A 19,938-nucleotide genomic window follows, 5' to 3' on the forward strand; every position below is an offset into this window, starting at 1 on the left:
GTAAAAGTGGTTTATAGTCATACCCCAACATGTTGACCATAGATAGACAAACAATTCACTTGCATTCGATTCGCATTTGAACTATATGTGTTTGTTAATGTAAACTGTTTCAAATGTGAATTAAACTAATTCAAATTAGGTGTGAACTCAGTATGATTCTCAGGTAGTTTCAAACTGAAAGATACTTTTAAGGGAAGGGAAAGAAACGGAAAAAATTATGTGTGTTACAAACACTGTTTATTCAAGTCAGAATCCTGGATCTCAATAGTACTTTGATAATGTCAAATAAAAACATGAATATGATAGTAACATACAATACTACGGTACATGTATTTATTACGTATTAAATAACATTTATTTTAGTGATTGGTAATTAGGAAAAATCTGAAATTCAGGTGTAAATTGAGACAAACAATATCACTGAATGCAGTTTCTAGTCAAGTGACCAGCAAACATGGAAATCTACCTTTTGAATGAAAGGAGAACTCTTACATTGAAAATGAATGATGTAAATCTAGATTCTAATAATAGCCGAAGGGAGCTCACATTCACAACAGTTAAAGCATTGCTGAATTAGTGAACAAAGCATTTTTTTCATTAACTTGAAAATCCACCTATTAGAATGGATAAAACCCGAATTTTAAGACATAAGGTCCGAGACCACAATTATTTCGTAGTGCATTTCTTTTAGAACATAAATGAAAATAAAAAAAATCCAACCTGTGCTTTCTCAAAGAAACTTTTACAGTGTGTTGTACTACTTTTGGGAAAAATTATATCAAAATTATAGAAAACTTCATCGGCTCTAACACAAACTATGAACAATTTTATGTTTAGGGCGTCTTGAAATCTTTTGACAGCTTCTGAAGTTCTGAATTTGGATTGTGATCAAATAGTCAAAACAGAATAGGTTTCCGACACAGAATGAATGTGGTCTTAGAACTTAAAACATTTAATTTTAAATTGGACTTTTATCTATTGTGGTCCTTTATCCAAAATCTTAATACATGGTTTGAGGCACTTGTCGCAGAAAAAAAATCCTATATAGACTTAGGGGTTGCCCATTTGATATTCTGGGGGGGGGGGGCAGGAGGATTTGTTTTTGACAGGTTATTAACAGGTTATCTATTTTTGTAATCTAAGAGGACAAATAATTCATTTTCTGCACTATTGAAGCAAGATTTTTCATTTTCATTAAAGCAAGGGACTGAGTATTCATTTTCACAACTGTATTTATGATATTCAAAAACATACAATTTTTAAATGATTTGTTTATTATAAACAACATATTTGTGTTTCCTTTAAATTTTTATTTTGACATTTTTTTTTGCATGCCGAATGCTATAAATTTTATTTTGACATTTTTTTGTGTATGCTGAATTGATGTGCACGCAACTGCGTGTTGGCGTATAGGGAGCTACGCGCCTGAATACAATTTAATTAAATATATTAAACAACTGGGAATCCTCCCACTTTATAAGTAGAGACAATCCATAACCTACATCTTAGAAATATTAATCTTAAATTTATATAAATGAAAAGTAAGCTTCCATAAATAAAATTCAACAATGTTTCTTAAAATTAGTAAAAGTGGTTTATAGTCATACCCCAACATGTTGACCATAGATAGACAAACAATTCACTTGCATTCGATTCGCATTTGAACTATATGTGTTTGTTAATGTAAACTGTTTCAAATGTGAATTAAACTAATTCAAATTAGGTGTGAACTCAGTATGATTCTCAGGTAGTTTCAAACTGAAAGATACTTTTAAGGGAAGGGAAAGAAACGGAAAAAATTATGTGTGTTACAAACACTGTTTATTCAAGTCAGAATCCTGGATCTCAATAGTACTTTGATAATGTCAAATAAAAACATGAATATGATAGTAACATACAATACTACGGTACATGTATTTATTACGTATTAAATAACATTTATTTTAGTGATTGGTAATTAGGAAAAATCTGAAATTCAGGTGTAAATTGAGACAAACAATATCACTGAATGCAGTTTCTAGTCAAGTGACCAGCAAACATGGAAATCTACCTTTTGAATGAAAGGAGAACTCTTACATTGAAAATGAATGATGTAAATCTAGATTCTAATAATAGCCGAAGGGAGCTCACATTCACAACAGTTAAAGCATTGCTGAATTAGTGAACAAAGCATTTTTTTCATTAACTTGAAAATCCACCTATTAGAATGGATAAAACCCGAATTTTAAGACATAAGGTCCGAGACCACAATTATTTCGTAGTGCATTTCTTTTAGAACATAAATGAAAATAAAAAAAATCCAACCTGTGCTTTCTCAAAGAAACTTTTACAGTGTGTTGTACTACTCTTGGGAAAAATTATATCAAAATTATAGAAAACTTCATCGGCTCTAACAAAAACTATGAACAATTTTATGTTTAGGGCGTCTTGAAATCTTTTGACAGCTTCTGAAGTGCTAATTTTAAACCTTTTTCAGCTGGACCAAATCACTACTTTCCTTTAAAATTCTGGACTCAATTTTTTTTACAGTGTAATATGACCCCCCCCCCCCCTTCCCATGTGTTTAGGAAAACATGACCTAAAACCTCCTGCATATAAGACAAAAATACATGGGAACTCATACTGAATGGTCAAATGTGTTCAATACACCTTATTGCTTATAATTATCCCGGCTGACCCGGCCGCTTGAACTTTTGACACATACAACTGTAGCGGGGTTGCTTCCCCTCAGTACAGGTAGAACATATAAAGCCAGTCTTAATCAACTGAGCTAGAGAATCGATTCTTTGGCTCAGTGGGTTAACGCACTGACTGTCATGCAGACAACCGGGGTCGAATCCCGGTGGTGACGATATGAATTTGTAGAGTAGATACGTGCTCTCCGGTTACATTTGGCGCCCGACTAAAAAATCCACAATGGTTATCTGGAGTATAGCCAGGGTTTGTGTTGTTAAGAGTCATATATGAAGATATGATGACTCTTGTGGTGGGGGAATAGTGTAGCAGGGTTGCTTCCCCTCAGTACAGGTAGAACATATAAAGCCAGTCTTAATCAACTGAGCTAGAGAATTCATTCTTTGGCTCAGTGGGTTAACGCACTGACTGTCTCGCAGACGACCGAGGTTTGAATCCCGGTGGTGACGATATGAATTTGTAGAGTGGATACATTACACAACAATCACTTTTCCATTGTGGCGTCAGATATTTTGTTTTATGACGTCAAAATTTTACGGGAACCTGTGTGATATCCAGTAATGGCGGACAAATAGCGATAAGGTGTATATGAAAATTGCAGTTAAGATGGTAAAATCACAAATCAGCCATTACTGTAAATGGACTAAAAGTATGACTTTTGAGCAAATTTAAAGGGAAATGACAGGGAAGGGGCCAAATAGTGTTCAAGGGGAGCAAATGCCCTTTAATTTGGTATGGAGGTTTCAAAAATAGAGGGAGAATTAGAGGGAAAGTTGAGTCATCTTTTTAGACTTCAGTTAAATAATGACTTATGAAGTTATGTAGACTTACCTTCTAATTCTAAAAAAAAAACCACACTACTCAGAACTATGTCTAATTCACTTTGACTGTACTGATATGCAACAAACAGAAAAATATATCATAAAATTATTTATAGTGATTGAAAGATTCATAACACTTTGAAAGGATAATTCACACGTGTTACACGAGGAGCATTTTGTTTACAAATAATAATGTCACGTGATCGCGCAGACCTCACATGTTGCATCGCCCTTACAATCCACTAATACATAACCAATTATCATGTAAACATGCAACGTGAATGTGATTGGTTATCAAATAATACAGAAATAATGCATGTACAGTTTAAGAAGAAATTAGTTCATCAAATAGATGCGATTTTCACTTTTGACACGAACAGGTCGGGTTGACATTTCTGTCATCGGGGATAATATTGAGATAAATTGGATAAAACTGACCGTCAAAAAGGTCTAGAGAAGCACATCAGTAGAACCTTAACATTAATAAGTAAAACTTACCAAAATTTCTCTAATTAATAAACTATATAAAACTGAAATTTCACAAAGATAACGGTAAGTAATTTTGATGATGGTGATGATGCTGGTTAAATTGGCGCGAAATAATATTCTTACTCCTATTGCTTTACGTAAAAAAAAATGTATAGAATTGAATTTGACTACAGTTGAGCATAAAAAACGTGAATATGCAAAAGCCTGGTAATATATTAATGATAAAGTGTGTATAAATTTCCGTAAACGAATTTACTCGTATACTTCACTAAGAATTACATTTGAGCGAAAGGAGATCTTTATCATGTTTATTTGTGAATCGGTTTATATAACCCCGGTTGAACTCAGGGTCGTATTAACGGAATTTTTTGCGTTGCTTTTAGATCATTGAGGCCATCTATTTTTATTACGGGTTTCCACATCTTTAAATCGGAATTATAGAAAAAATGGAATGTTGTTAGCAGAATCAAAACAGAAATGATGAACACTGCAACATTTTCAGCAAAACATAAATAGGATGGAGGATCTCACATTATTTGTAAAACTCTCCTTATTCCTGTGAAGCGTGTGCTTTACATCGAGGCTTTCTATGCTTATCATCGACGCCACAGTACTTCAACCTATCAGACAACGTTTATTTGGGGCATTCGACCTATTTTAACTCAGATTTTGGAATTTTTTAATCGAAATTATAGAAAAATGGAATGTTGTTAGTACATATAAAATAGAAAAAGATGAATACTATTAGCTAAAGCAAGTTTAGATGGGGTTCTGTGTATTTACATTGTTTGTACAACTCTTCTTACTGATGCCATATTTTGGAATTTCCGTGACCTAAATGGTTCGCGAAAATTAATATTTTTATATATAGTATAGTAAATACAATAATGGGAACAGTTCGATTGATCTCGATTCAGACTAAGACTACTATAACGTTATAGAAGTCTCAGATTCAGAATATAATATTTTTTTCTTATAATCTTAATTTACTCTTCTGTGAGTTTTAAAGTAATAAATGATGACAATAACTTACCTATATTTCCATTTAAGTTTACAAAGAAAAAACACCTTATTAAAACATTAGTATTTTTGAATATATTTTTAATGGTACGACTTTCCAGTGGTACGACTTTACGTTGGTACGAGTTAACTTTTTTGGTACGAGTTAAAATGGTACGAGTTTCCGGTGGTACAAGTTAACTTGCTTCCCTTATATTCCCATGCTATAATTTAAAATATTTTATAAAAATACATCTAGGTGATCTATGAGACTATTCTACAACGAACTTGGATGTTACATACTTTTTCATGGTGAAGTCTGGTTATATTTGAAAGATGTCAAAGATAAAGAGAGAAAACGTTGAACAGATATCTGAGCAAAGAAGTCCTGCAAGTGCAACAAAGAAAGTGAAAGTTGAAATAGTTGAAACAGCTTCTGAAAGTAATTATGGAGATAGATTTGCGAATGGAGCTACCAGAATTAAATCGAAGGAAGGACATGTTTTATATAAGTATAAATAACACCTTTTTTACTTATTATCTTCTCTTTTTTTTTTAATGAAAGGAAGTTAAAGGGGATAGGAGGGGTCCTGATCTCGAAATCCTGGGTTTAAAAACACGAAATCCCGAAATCCCGGGCTTAAAAACATGAAATCCAGAGGTCCCGAAATTCGAAAAAAAGAATTCCCGGATCCTGAAAGGGTCAATCCCGAAATCCCGAGCTTAAAAACACCTGATCCCGGAGTCCCTGATAAAGGTCCGATCCCCCCTCTTTAATAGACGTATTTACACTTGTATGCAAATTTGTCCATCACAATTTAAAAGTGATTTTTGCTTGACGTCAAAAGGAGGCAAGATTCAGCTAAATACCAAAAGTGTAAATACGTTTATGCTTGCTTTGATAATCCTGTAGTCCAAATAATTATGACCTCTTGAATTTTGAAAGACAAGGCGTCACAGAAAAAAATAAAATAGCCTTTCAAGACGTCATAATTATTTGGATTAATAATCCTGATAATTATAGATTATCGTTGATCATCTCAATGAGTTCGATTTTCTCGATTGAGCCGGTATACAATGTACATGGACAGAGGAAAAGCAATCAAGTTGTGATGACCAATGGTAATCTGTTTATCGCTATTTTACCTACAGGTATGATGTTGTCAATGAACAATTAGCATGTGAGACCTTAGTTTCTAGCAATAATTTTTCATATCACTCTACTGTGCTGAGAAAGGAAATTATCAGCATGATCAGTCAGTAAGATCAAAGGAAAATTTAGTAAAAATAGCGATAATGCAGACTAATTTAGTTAGGTGATTTCATAGTGATTTAGACAGCAACCATTTGATTTTCTGGGGGGGGGGGGGGGGGGGGGGGGCTATGGATTTTTTTCCCGGACAATTCAAACTTTCGCCTTTGGAAACCATCTATATTTTTGGTGACAAGTCGAAAACAATTTCCTTTTAATTTTAGCATTACTTACATGTATAGATGTATAGTGGCAGCTGAGGGTGAAACAAACATTTTTTTCACAGGGTCAAATACAAATTATTTTTTCCAAAAAATCAAATGGTTGCTGCCTTATGACTCTTGAAAGTTTATGTTTTTTTTCTGTGAGGCCTTCCTACAACATTAAAATTTATAATGAAATTCTCCTTTTTCTATTCTTGACTTAATTGTTTGAAGAATTTTGTAGTACAAATGTAGGTTTGTTTGTTATTCTGTAAAAACTAATTTCCTAAAAGCTGTATATATTATTATGCCCTCACTGTAGCGGAGGGAGCATCAAGTTTTACCTTGTCGATCTGGACCTTCATCCAGACAAGTAGTTGAATTTTTTATGGTGCAGACTGGTCATATATAAAAAAGAAGATGTGGTATGATTGCCAATGAGACAATTCTCCACAAGAGACCCAATGACACAGAAATTAACAACTATAGGTCACCGTACGGCCTTCAACAATGAACGAAGCCCATACCGCATAGTCAGCTATAAAATCCCCGAAATGACAAATGTAAAACAATTCAAACAAGAAAACTTAAATGCCTCATTTATGTACAAAAAATGAACGAAAATAACAAATACATTTTGTATGTAACATATCAACAAAAGACAACAATTGAATTACAGGCTCCTGAATGGACAGGCACATACATATAGAATATGGCGGGGTTAAACATGTAAGCGGGATTCCAACCCTCCCCCTAACATGGGATATTGGTGTTACAGTTCAACATGAGAACGAACTATAAAAATCAGTTGAAAAAGGCTTAACTCATCAGATGGATACACATAGAATGTCCTAAATATAAACTTATATGCGAGCGGGGGCATCATAAGTGTTCCATGGGCCCATTCCCCATTTTTAGGCAGTTAAGCTGCCTTATGCTAGCACCCTAGCTAGATTTGTGTTGTTCCCAACGAATGCTGAAAAAAGTGCCATTGTTATAATCTAGCAGGCTAATATGTTATTCTTAACTAATTAACTAATATGTAAAACATTATACAATATAACAAAGTCAGTCAGAGCTCAGACATAAACAAGTCGATTTCTGTTTTTGACTTAAAGAAGTCAAAACATGTATTTATTATAAAAATGTGTTTTCAATTTTAGACTTATCTAAGTCACAAAATGACAGACTTGTTTAGGTCTATTTATGTTGATGAAAAAACCTAATTTGACTTGGGGGCTAAAGTACACCACCTATGACAGCAAAAACCTGTCTGAGAGTTCACAAGGACTTGAGCAATCTATATTTAATTATCTAATTGAACATCCTTACTAAACACAGATGTTATACCTCATTAAGTGTGGTTCCAGGTGCTTGCATTGTAAGGTTAATAAACATTATCTCCGATTTTTTAGACTCTCATTCATATTTTTCTTTAGAAGACAAAGCATTGGCTTTCAATGGTGTCATTATTTGATTTAGATGCATGACCTTTTTAGCTCACCTGGCCCGAAGGGCCAAGTGAGCTTTTCTCATCACTTGGCGTCCGTCGTCCGTCGTCGTCCGTCGTCCGTCGTCGTCGTCGTCCGTCGTCGTTAACTTTTACAAAAATCTTCTCCTCTGAAACTACTGGGCCAAATCAAACCAAACTTGGCCACAATCATCATTGGGGTATCTAGTTTAAAAAATGTGTGGCGTGACCCGGTCAACCAACCAAGATGGCCGCCACGGCTAAAAATAGAACATAGGGGTAAAATGCAGTTTTTGGCTTATAACTCAAAAACCAAAGCATTTAGAGCAAATCTGACATGGGGTAAAAATGTTTATCAGGTCAAGATCTATCTGCCCTGAAATTTTCAGATGAATCGGTCAATCGGTTGTTGGGTTGCTGCCCCTGAATTGGTAATTTTGAGGAAATTTTGCTGTTTTTGGTTATTATCTTGAATATTATTATAGATAGAGATAAACTGTAAACAGCAATAATGTTCAGCAAAGTAAGATCTACAAATAAGTCAACATGACCAAAATGGTCAGTTGACCCGTTTAGGAGTTATTGCCCTTAATAGTCAATTTTTAACCATTTTTCGTTAATTAAAGTAATCTTTTACAAAAATCTTCTCCTCTGAAACTACTGGGCTAAATTAATCCAAACTTGGCCACAATCATCTTTGGGGTATCTAGTTTAAAAAATGTGTGGCGTGACCTGGTCAACCAACCAAGATGGCCGCCACGGCTAAAAATAGAACAAAGGGGTAAAATGCAGTTTTTGGCTTATAACTCAAAAACCAAAGCATTTTGAGGACATCTGACGGGATAAAAATGTTTATCAGGTCAAGATCTATCTGCCCTGAAATTTTCAGATGAATCAGTCAATCAGTTGTTGGGTTGCTGCCCCTGAATTGGTAATTTTGAGGAAATTTTGCTGTTTTTGATTATTATCTTGAATATTATTATAGATAGAGATAAACTGTAAACAGCAATAATGTTCAGCAAAGTAAGATCTACAAATAAGTCAACATGACCAAAATGGTCAGTTGACCCGTTTAGGAGTTATTGCCCTTTATAGTCAATTTTAACCATTTTTCATAAATTAAATTAATCTTTTACAAAAATCTTCTTCTCTGAAACTACTGGGCCAAATTAATCCAAACTTGGCCACAATCATCTTTGGGGTATCTAGTTTAAAAAATGTGTGGCGTGACCTGGTCAACCAACCAAGATGGCCGCCACCGCTAAAAATAGAACATAGGGGTAAAATGCAGTTTTTGGCTTATAACTCAAAAACCAAAGCATTTTGAGGAAATCTGACATGGGATAAAAATGTTTATCAGGTCAAGATCTATCTGCCCTGAAATTTTCAGATGAATCGGTCAATCGGTTGTTGGGTTGCTGCCCCTGAATTGGTAATTTTGAGGAAATTTTGCTGTTTTTGGTTATTATCTTGAATATTATTATAGATAGAGATAAATTGTAAACAGCAATAATGTTCAGCAAAGTAAGATCTACAAATAAGTCAACATGACCAAAATGGTCAGTTGACCCCTTTAGGAGTTATTGCCCTTTATAGTCAATCTTTAACCATTTTTCATAAATCTAAGTAATCTTTTACAAAATCTCCACTGAAACTACTAGGCCACAATCATCTTTGGGGTATCTAGTTTGAAAAATGTGTCCGATGACCTGGCCATTCAACCAAGATGGCCGCCACGGCTAAAAATAGAACATAGGGGTAAAATGCAGTTTTTGGCTTATAACTATGAATTCAAAGCATCTAGAGCAAATCTGACAGGAAGTTAAATTGTTAATCAAGTCAATATCTATCTGCCCTGAATTTTTCAGATGAATTGGACAACTGGTTGTTGGGTTGCTGCCCTCCAATTGGTAATTTTAAAGAAATTTTGCCGTTTTTGGTTATCTTGAATACTATTATAGATAGCGATAAACTGTAAACAGCAATAATGTTCAGCAAAGTAAGATCTACAAATAAGTCAACATGACCTAAATGGTCAATTGACCCCTTAAGGAGTTATTGCCCTTTATAGTCAATTTTTAACAATTTTCATTAATTTGGTAAATATATGTAAATTTTTACCAAATATAGTTCTCTGTTACTAATGGGCAAAGTTCATTATAGATATAATTGTAAGAAGCAAAATCGTTCAGTAAAGTAAGAACTTCAAACACATCACCATCACCAAAATACAATTTTGTCATGAATCCATTTGTGTCCTTTGTTTAATATGCACATAGACCAAGGTGAGCGACACAGGCTCTTTAGAGCCTCTAGTTATAAATATGCGTGGGTCTTGAAGTTAACCAATTTTGGTAACTTATGGACTTGTAGGAGTCGATATTTGCAACTTTTTGAATCTGGTCAATTATTTCTTGCTTAACAATATTTGACTTAATAAAGTCGTATTTGGTCTTGCATTAAAGGGAGACAAATCCTAAAACTTACAAATTTAGACCTCTATGAGTCAAAAGCAGATTCAGACTTATTTATGTCTGAGCTCTGACTGAAAGTCAATCACATAGCTTCAAAAATAAAAAAAATGTTTAAATTAAACTTGCTTTGAAATAAGTCAGTTAATTGAATTGCATAATATTAATGTGTTAACAAAATAGTTTTTAACTTGGCTTCTGCTTACAAAATGCCAGCAAAACAACATATTTATGTCCCAGCCATAGCAGAGGGAGCATTAAGTTTTACCCATGTCCATCTGTACGTACGTGTAGGATTTAATAATGTCCCTCATGAAAAAATGTCCACTGGACACATTTTCATAGTAAATACTGTCCATGGACAATATATACTTATTTAAATGTGTCCTGGACACAATTTCCCATGAAAATATGTCCTTGGGTATGAAAAAGTGTCCAAAGTGTTCACAACCATAATATTGTCCAGGGGGACATTTTTTCACAGGACATTGTGTCCGCCAGGGCATTTTTTGATATGATTAAAGTATTAAATGATATTCATTGCCTTGTTATTACTGGACGCATTTTAACTTTTAATTGCGACCTTTAATTAATTGTTACTTTGACATAGAGTTGTCTCATTGTCACTCATATCATCCTTATCTTCATATCTATATCTTTTAATATAATATATTCGGTATAATTCAAACTCAAATAAGTAACAGATGCTGTCAGTATTATTTTCCTTGGGGACACAATTTATTAACATTCACTACAAAAATGTGTTCTGTAGATGGACCATTTTTCATAACTGTTGCTGTAAAATGCTGTCCACTTAGGAGACTATATTTCATGGCAATGGACATTATTATTTATTTTCAATTGCCTTCTTCTCTGACATAATAAATATAGTAAAGATCTTCAGATTTAAACTTCCTTCTTATTGTTATTCAATCATTGTCATTTAATCATTTGCCGGAAATTTCTTAGAACTTAAATTTCTCTATATTCACTTCCATCCATTATTTGTTTGTTTACATTTGTATATAATTATTCAATTTCGCATCAATCCTTCACATTTTAATTAAAATTCAAGTATAATAAAACTTTTTAATGACCTTTGTATTACTTCCCTTGGAGGACACAATTTAATAGAAACTATTATGAAAATTTGTCCTGTGGGTGGACACTATTTCATATCTTTTGCAGTAAAAATCTGTCCATTTGAGGGACACTATTCCATGGCAATGGACATTATTAAATACCCAAATTCTATGAAAAACTGTCCTCATGGACACTTTTTTACAGGACACTATTATGTCTTACATACGCACATCCCAAAGTTGGTTTCCGTTCTCTAACTTTAGTTTTCTTCAACCAAATGTTATAAAACTTATACAAAATGCTGAGACATTACTACAAAACACAGATCAATTTTTAATTTTGGTGGCGTCACTTTAACCATTCTAGAGTTATGCCCTTTTACAAATGAAAAATTGCTGAATTTTTATACGCCCGTCAAAGTTTTGGACATTGTAACTAAAACAGGGGTGTTTTTTTTTCACATGTCGCTCCGTATCTCAAAAAAGATTTATGATTATTGCTTAAAACTTTACAACTTCTTAATTATATAAATCAAAAGATCTGTATACTTTTTCGTGATGATTCTTTTTTTTATTTTTGAGTTATTACAAAATTTTAGATTTTACAGTTTTCAGACAATAACTCAAAAATGCTTTGAGCAGTTTTCCTGAAACTTTGGTGAATTGTTTATATCTATTGACGTAAGCTCTCTTTCTATTTTCATAATTTCAAATTTTATGTTTACTAGTTATGGGGTTTTATTCATTAAAAAAGGGAGATTTTCCAGTTTTCAGACAATTACTCAAAAATGCTTACAGCAGTTTTCATGAATTATAATTGTTTATATCTGTTGTTGTAAGCACCCATTCAATTTACATAAATTTTAGATTTTAAGTTTCTGAGTTATGGGATTTTATTCATTTTCAAGTTTTCGAACAATATCCTGAAATTGCTTTGAGCAGTTTTCTTTAAATTTTGGTGACGGATTTATATCTATTAAGATCACCTACCTTTAGTTTTTTTCTACATTTCTGATATGACATTGAGAAGTTATTGAACTTTATTCTTTGAAAATGCAGCGGGCGTATCATGTGCTCATGGCGCAGCTGTTTATTTGTTTTCGTTCTCTTACTTTAGTTTGCCTCAACCAAATGTTATTAAACTTATACACAATGCTTATTTCCACAAAACACAGATCAAGTTTGAATTTTGGTGGTGTCACTTCAATCGTTCTAGAGTTATGCCCCTTTACAAATGGAATAAAATTGGTTAATTTTTATAGATCAAGTTTAAATTTTGGTAGCGTCACTTTAACTGTTCTTGAGTTATGCCCCTTTACAAAAGGAAAAATTGATGAATTTTTCATTTCCCTTCTCTAACTTAAGTTTGCCTCAATCAAATGTTATTAAACTTATTCACAATACTTATTACCACAAAACTCAGATCAAGTACAAATATGTAATTGCATGAAATGCAATCAAAACCCTATGGAACTGACTTGATCTCAAAATCTTCCAAGGTTTATCACTTGTCTTCCTTTGAGATACACAAAATATAGTGCATTGATTAAACATTCTATACTTTCTATCCATGAACATTTCCAGAAATTTTTCAATGAAATATATGCTCAGATATTCAAGTCACAAAATAATGTTATACTTGTCAAGAAAATTACATAACTTATTCAAGGGACAGGAATCTAATATCTGTTCTAAAAATATCAATGATGTAATTTGTAATAGTATTATTTTTGGAGTTATCTTCCTTTGTCCATAATTGTAGTTGAATCAACAACAACCAATGCTTTATACAATGCAAAAAATCTTTACCCTTTGATGCTTACAAGCACTTTGATTAATGTTTTTAAGTTTTGTCCATTTATAACTTTATATGATATGCAAGTGGGTGCATCATCTGTGTCCCATGGACACATTCCCCATTTATTTGTATTTTTCCACACTGGCAACAATTTCACTATATTGCTAGTGCAGGGTTGTCAATAAGATTTAAAGTAGGAGGCTAAATAATAAAAGTAGCAGGCAACACTGACGGACGGCGTAGCCGTTCAGCGCGACGAGCTTGCTCGTTGCCCTTCATGGCGAGGGGTTTAGGCCCCCAGAATTTTTTTTTAAAATGGTGCAAAATCCTGCACCCTGGGGGGCTCCTGAACTCTAATTTTGTTCTTTGCAAACACCATTTTTTTAATAATGATAAGGTAATGAGCAGCAAGATGGTCATATTTTCTATAAAGTTGATCACATAATATCATCAAGACTTTCAGCTAACAAGTTATTGAAGTTGTTTGCAGATTTTGGAGGAAAATGATGAAGGCATGACTCTGTAAGACATGGTGATCATTCAGGAAAAGATTTAAATTTGATTTTATTAGTTGAAAATATTTTTAATTTAACTGTAGACATGCAATTATTCAAATAGTTCTAACCCATAGAAAACATTTTTCAGTGTTAATAATTTCAAATACTTATCACAATTAATCATTGTTAATCAAATGATGAATTCAATGGACTGTTTCAGGCAAAAAGGATGCACTTTGGTGAAATTACAATAATCTGGAATTTAATATTGATACCATAAGTCAGAAGAGCATTAGTTAAGAAGCAAACAAAAGGAAAGAAATAAATCTAAGATCTGCTTAAATTTTGGTATTAAAATGACTTTTGTTGAGTTATTAATTGAAGTCTTTAATTAAGAAAGGAAAAATGGGGTCATCATGGTCATGGGTCAAAATATTTTACCGTATCAGAGGAAAAAAACAGAGATCAAACATCTGACAGAAATTCCAGAACCTGGCCAAAGTACATCATTGGATGCATAATGCAAGACTCACACTTTTTTATAATCATAGGGAGACATCATTATCATCCTCATTTTTAGCTCACCTGGCCCGAAGGGCCAAGTGAGCTTTTCTCATCACTTGGCGTCCGGCGTCCGGCGTCCGTCGTCCGTCGTCGTCCGTCGTCGTCGTCGTCGTCCGTTGTCGTTAACTTTTACAAAAATCTTCTCCTCTGAAACTACTGGCCCAAATCAAACCAAACTTGGCCACAATCATCATTGGGGTATCTAGTTTAAAAAATGTGTGGCGTGACCCGGTCAACCAACCAAGATGGCCGCCACGGCTAAAAATAGAACATAGGGGTAAAATGCAGTTTTTGGCTTATAACTAAAAAACCAAAGCATTTAGAGCAAATCTGACATGGGGTAAATATGTTTATCAGGTCAAGATCTATCTGCCCTGAAATTTTCAGATGAATCGGTCAATTGGTTGTTGGGTTGCTGCCCCTGAATTGGTAATTTTGAGGAAATTTTGCTGTTTTTGGTTATTATCTTGAATATTATTATAGATAGAGATAAACTGTAAACAGCAATAATGTTCAGCAAAGTAAGATCTACAAATAAGTCAACATGACCAAAATGGTCAGTTGACCCGTTTAGGAGTTATTGCCCTTTATAGTCAATTTTTAACCATTTTTCGTTAATTAAAGTAATCTTTTACAAAAATCTTCTCCTCTGAAACTACTGGGCCAAATTAATCCAAACTTGGCCACAATCATCTTTGGGGTAGCTAGTTTAAAAAATGTGTGGCGTGACCTGGTCAACCAACCAAGATGGCCGCCACGGCTAAAAATAGAACAAAGGGGTAAAATGCAGTTTTTGGCTTATAACTCAAAAACCAAAGCATTTTGAGGAAATCTGACATGGGATAAAAATGTTTATCAGGTCAAGATCTATCTGCCCTGAAATTTTCAGATGAATCGGTCAATCGGTTGTTGGGTTGCTGCCCCTGAATTGGTAATTTTGAGGAAATTTTGCTGTTTTTGGTTATTATCTTGAATATTATTATAGATAGAGATAAACTGTAAACAGCAATAATGTTCAGCAAAGTAAGATCTACAAATAAGTCAACATGACCAAAATGGTCAGTTGACCCGTTTAGGAGTTATTGCCCTTTATAGTCAATTTTTAACCATTTTTCGTAAATTAAAGTAATCTTTTACAAAAATCTTCTCCTCTGAAACTACTGGGCCAAATTAATCCAAACTTGGCCACAATCATCTTTGGGGTATCTAGTTTAAAAAATGTGTGGCGTGACCTGGTCAACTAACCAAGATGGCCGCCACCGCTAAAAATAGAACATAGGGGTAAAATGCAGTTTTTGGCTTATAACTCAAAAACCAAAGCATTTTGAGGAAATCTGACATGGGGATAAAAATGTTTATCAGGTCAAGATCTATCTGCCCTGAAATTTTCAGATGAATTGGTCAATCGGTTGTTGGGTTGCTGCCCCTGAATTGGTAATTTTGAGGAAATTTTGCTGTTTTTGGTTATTATCTTGAATATTATTATAGATAGAGATAAATTGTAAACAGCAATAATGTTCAGCAAAGTAAGATCTACAAATAAGTCAACATGACCAAAATGGTCAGTTGACCCCTTTAGGAGTTATTGCCCTTTATAGTCAATCTTTAACCATTTTTCATAAATCTAAGTAATCTTTTACAAAATCTCCACTGAAACTACTAGGCCACAATCATCTTTGGGGTATCTAGTTTGAAAAATGTGTCCGATGACCTGGCCATTCAACCAAGATGGCCGCCACGGCTAAAAATAGAACATAGGGGTAAAATGCAGTTTTTGGCTTATAACTATGAAACCAAAGCATCTAGAGCAAATCTGACAAGAAGTTAAATTGTTAATCAAGTCAATATCTATCTGCCCTGAATTTTTCAGATGAATTGGACAACTGGTTGTTGGGTTGCTGCCCTCCAATTGGTAATTTTTAAAGAAATTTTGCCGTTTTTGGTTATCTTGAATACTATTATAGATAGCGATAAACTGTAAACAGCAATAATGTTCAGCAAAGTAAGATCTACAAATAAGTCAACATGACCTAAATGGTCAAGTGACCCCTTAAGGAGTTATTGTCCTTTATAGTCAATTTTTAACAATTTTCATTAATTTGGTAAATTTATGTAAATTTTTACCAAATATAGTTCTCTGTTACTAATGGGCAAAGTTCATTATAGATATAATTGTAAGAAGCAAAATCGTTCAGTAAAGTAAGAACTTCAAACACATCACCATCACCAAAATAGAATTTTGTCATGAATCCATTTGTGTCCTTTGTTTAATATGCACATAGACCAAGGTGAGCGACACAGGCTCTTTAGAGCCTCTAGTTTTAATTATTATTACTTGGATCAGGCGAGTCAGAGCATGATTGTGTGAGATTTCTTTTTTAATAGCATTGTGTCATGTATGTTTGGGGAATGTTAAGCAAGACCTGTCATGTGTGATAAAAGTATATCCTCCTTTACACGATATGGATATATCTCTTGGTGTCAGGCGGTGCTCCTAGTATTTATGACTATATGAAGCTACACAATGACATGCAGACGAGCTATCTCTACATTTTTTCTTTCATTTTAAAGGAAAGGCCATGGGACAGCTGTATACATATGATTTATGATTTATGGTAAAAATAAAGAGTCTGCTGTTGAGAGGCTCTATCACTTGAAAACAAGAAAATGAAAATCATGTAATGTCTGCTTTTATGAGACAAGACGTTGCCCTTTTTTCATTTCATGGTAGGACGACGATCATGCACTTCATGAACATTACCAAGGAGGGTGTCTCAATTATTTGAATGCAAATTTCATAGAACAAACCTTTTTTATGCCCCACCTACGATAGTAGAGGGGCATTATGTTTTCTGGTCTGTGCGTCCGTCTGTCCGTTCGTTCGTCCGTCCGTCTGTCCCGCTTCAGGTTAAAGTTTTTGGTCAAGGTAGTTTTTGATGAAGTTTAAGTCCAATCGACTTCAAACTTAGTACACATGTCCCCTATGATATGATCTTTCTAATTTTAATGCCAAATTAGAGTTTTTACCCCAATTTCACGGTCCACTGAACATGGAAAATGATAGTGCGAGTGGGGCATTCGTGTACTGAGGACACATTCTTGTTTCGCTTTGTTTTTGATTGAAAAAAATCTGAAATTCTTTTCATTTCTCTGACTGTGCTATGGACTGGTTACAAAATCTCGTTATTACTATGAATGCATACTTTTCCTGGTTTCAGTACAAAATCTTATGGGCGTCAAGTTGGTTACCTATTCCCTATTCCCTATTCGTTACCTATTCCCTATTCCCTATTCGTTGCCTATTCGTTACCTATTCCCTATTCCCTATTCGTTACCTATTCGTTACCTATTCCCTATTCCCTATTCGTTGCCTATTCGTTACCTATTCCCTATTCCCTATTCGTTGCCTATTCGTTACCTATTCCCTATTCCCTATTCGTTGCCTATTCGTTACCTATTCCCTATTCCCTATTCGTTACCTATTCGTTACCTATTCCCTATTCCCTATTCGTTACCTATTCGTTACTTATTTGATTTTTAATATCCTTCCCCCTTTTTAATTATGGCATGGAATAGTTTAATATGGCTGCCGTTACCATGGAAACGGCACAATTGTGAAAAAAATCAGTTTTTGGTTTTTGGTAAACTGTTTGGATATGCTTCAACTCAGAATCATCATATTTTAAAACAATGTAGGTGCCCACTATATACAGGTGTTGGATGATTTTGGCGATCATTGGAACTACTATGTTGCCATGGAAACTACACCAAAATTTTCAAAATTCTAAAAATGCTCAAAACTTCATGAAACTTCACAGTAATGATGAGCAACATTGGAGTTGGAATTTCCAAAATAGGTCTTGTTACCATGGAAACAATGCAAAAAGGTCAAAAATTTCAAAAATAAGAATTTGCCGCAAACTGGATGAAACTTTACAGGAATGGTAACTGGCATAGGCAGAGTTGGATTTTGAAGTTAGAATTTTCAAAATGGCCGCCGTAACCATGGAAACAGCAAAAATATCAAAAATTCAAAATGTTCAAACTTCATGAAACTTTGCAAAAATGTTACTAGACATCTGTAGATGCTCTCTTTGACTTTGGAATTGTCAAAATGGCTGCCGCTCACCTGGTAATAGGGGGAAGGGGTGCCTTCCGTTATTGCTAGCAATTACAAATCTAGTTGTTAATAGTCTTACATATGGTAATAGTTCTGAATTGGTTGAGGTAAAATGATCTTTTTATGACCTATTTATATGTGTTTGTGCTCAACCGATCCTTTTACTTCATGTTCGATACGCATTTGTTCCTTACTTGTTTTTTTATACGTTCTACCTTTTAACTGCTTTATGTTCGTATGTTTGAAGATGGATCTTGGTTCGACGGGATGAAATCACCGTGTTAGCGCTTGCGTAAAAACGAAGATGTGGTATGATTGCCAATGAGACAACACTCCACATTAGACCAAAATGACACAGAAATTATCAACTATAGTTCACTTTACGGCCTTCAACAATGAGCATAGCCCAAACCGTGTAGTCACCTATAAAAGGCCCAGACATGACAACCTCATACAATTCAAACATCAAAACTGACGGCCGTATTTCATATACAAAAAAATAAACGGAAATATGTAACACAAAAACAAACGATAACTACTTAATTTCAGGCTCTTGTCTAGGGACAGGCACATACTAACATAATGTGGTAGAGTTAAACATGTAAGCAGGGTGTACATCGTTTCGGAGCATGCTATTACCTTGTTTAATTCGTTCCATCACTCGCTTATAATTCGCTTATAATACGTGTATCTTACGTTGCACCTTTTAAAACATGATTTTCAATTGTTTTGTTGTCTCTGGTGGAAGATTTGGGCTCTTAGAGGTGATATAACTCTATAAGTGCATTTGTATCCGTTCCAGCGGTCGGATAATACCCTGTTAAATATTCGTTACTAATTCGCTTTTAAAAAGTTTGTTGTACGTTGCACCTTTAAGAAAAGGATTTCCAATTGTGTGGTAATAATGTGTTCTTATAGATGAAATACCCCTATAAGCGCATATGTACTCGTTCCAGCGATCGGTTAATACCCTGTTACCTATTCTTTACCTATTCGTTACCTATTCACTTATAGTACGTTTGTTGTACGTTGCACCTTTTAGAAAAGGATTTTCAATTAAATTCATATCTCTGGTGGTAACAATGTGTTCTTAGAGATGAAATGACCCCATTAGAGCGCATGTACCCGTTCCAGCGCTCGGTAAATAACCTGTTACCTATTCGTTACTTATTCACTTTTAATGCGCGGGGTATACGGTGCACCTTGAAATAAATCGTTTTTTAATTGTGTTCAGGTCTCTGGTGGTAAGAATGTGTTCTTAGAGATGAAATGACCCTATTACCGCGCATGTACCCGTTCCAGCGCTCGGTTAATACCCTGTTACCTATTCGTTACCTATTCGTTACCTATTCGTTACCTATTCGCTTATAATACATTTTTTTATACGTTGCACCTGTTAGAAAAGGATTTTCAATTATGTCCAGGTCTCAGGTGGTAACAATGTGTTCTTAGAGATGAAATGACCCCATTAGAACGC

General features: G+C 34.2%; 1 long non-coding RNA gene across 1 annotated transcript in view; it reads left to right on the forward strand.

Annotated features, from left to right (window-relative positions):
* The first annotated feature begins 5,189 nt into the window (after window positions 1-5,189).
* The window catches only part of LOC143063190 (uncharacterized), a 45,352-nt gene continuing 30,603 nt past the window's right edge, over window positions 5,190-19,938 (forward strand). The window contains exon 1 of the long non-coding RNA XR_012974965.1: window positions 5,190-5,515. This is a non-coding gene — a long non-coding RNA (uncharacterized LOC143063190). The remainder of the gene's footprint in view (window positions 5,516-19,938) is intronic.

This window comes from Mytilus galloprovincialis, chromosome 2 (genome assembly GCF_965363235.1).
Source record: "Mytilus galloprovincialis chromosome 2, xbMytGall1.hap1.1, whole genome shotgun sequence".
In the NCBI taxonomy this organism is placed as follows: domain Eukaryota; kingdom Metazoa; phylum Mollusca; class Bivalvia; order Mytilida; family Mytilidae; genus Mytilus; species Mytilus galloprovincialis.